Source organism: Panthera uncia, chromosome A2 (assembly GCF_023721935.1).
Source record: "Panthera uncia isolate 11264 chromosome A2, Puncia_PCG_1.0, whole genome shotgun sequence".
Taxonomy (NCBI): domain Eukaryota; kingdom Metazoa; phylum Chordata; class Mammalia; order Carnivora; family Felidae; genus Panthera; species Panthera uncia.
Window position 1 is genome coordinate 62,066,567 of NC_064816.1, and position 876 is coordinate 62,067,442.

Below are 876 nucleotides of genomic sequence, written 5' to 3' on the forward strand. Positions count from 1 at the left end.
GGGCCGTGCGGGGTGGCTCCATCCTCCAGGGCCATGCAGGGTGGCTCTGTCCTCCAGGGCCATGCGGGGTGGCTCTGTCCTCCAGGGCCGTGTGGGGTGGCTCTGTCCTCCAGGGCCATGCAGGGTGGCTCTGTCCTCCAGGGCCATGCGGGGTGGCTCCATCCTCCAGGGCCATGCAGGGTGGCTCTGTCCTCCAGGGCCATGCGGGGTGGCTCTGTCCTCCAGGGCCATGTGGGGTGGCTCCGTCCTCCAGGGCCATGCAGGGTGGCTCCATCTTCCAGGGCCATGCAGGGTGGCTCCGTCCTCTAGGGCCGTGCAGGGTGGCTCCGTCCTCCAGGGCTGTGCAGGGTGGCTCTGTCCTCCAGGGCCGCACAGGATGGCTCTGCCCTTCGACGCCGTGCAGGGTGGCTCTGTCCTCCAGGGCTGCGCAGGATGGCTCTGCCCTTCGAGGCCATGCAGGGTGGCTCTGTCCTCCAGGGCTGCGCAGGATGGCTCTGCCCTTTGAGGCTGTGCAGGGTGGCTCTGTCCTCCAGGGCCGTGCAGGGTGGCTCTGTCCTTCGAGGCCGTGCAGGGTAGCTCTGTCCTCCAGGGCCATGCAGGGTGGCTCCATCCTCCAGGGCCGTGCAGGGTGGCTCCATCCTCCAGAGCCGTGCAGGGCGGCTCTGTCCTTTGAGGCTGTGCAGGGTGGCTCTGTCCTCCAGGGCCATGCGGGGTGGCTCCATCCTCCAGGGCCATGCAGGGTGGCTCCGTCCTCCAGGGCCGTGCAGGGTGGCTCTGTCCTCCAGGGCCGTGCAGGGTGGCTCCATCCTCCAGAGCCGTGCAGGGCGGCTCTGTCCTTTGAGGCTGTGCAGGGTGGCTCTGTCCTCCAGGGCCATG

The 876-nt window shown here is 69.2% G+C and overlaps 1 protein-coding gene and 1 long non-coding RNA gene across 26 annotated transcripts in view; both read left to right on the forward strand.

Moving 5' to 3' along the window:
• The window catches only part of IKZF1 (IKAROS family zinc finger 1), a 101,300-nt gene that overhangs the window by 53,412 nt on the left and 47,012 nt on the right, over positions 1-876 (forward strand). The window lies entirely within an intron of this gene.
• Positions 1-876, forward strand: part of LOC125929778 (uncharacterized) — a 10,420-nt gene continuing 9,544 nt past the window's right edge. The window contains exon 1 of the long non-coding RNA XR_007459960.1: positions 1-91. This is a non-coding gene — a long non-coding RNA (uncharacterized LOC125929778). The remainder of the gene's footprint in view (positions 92-876) is intronic.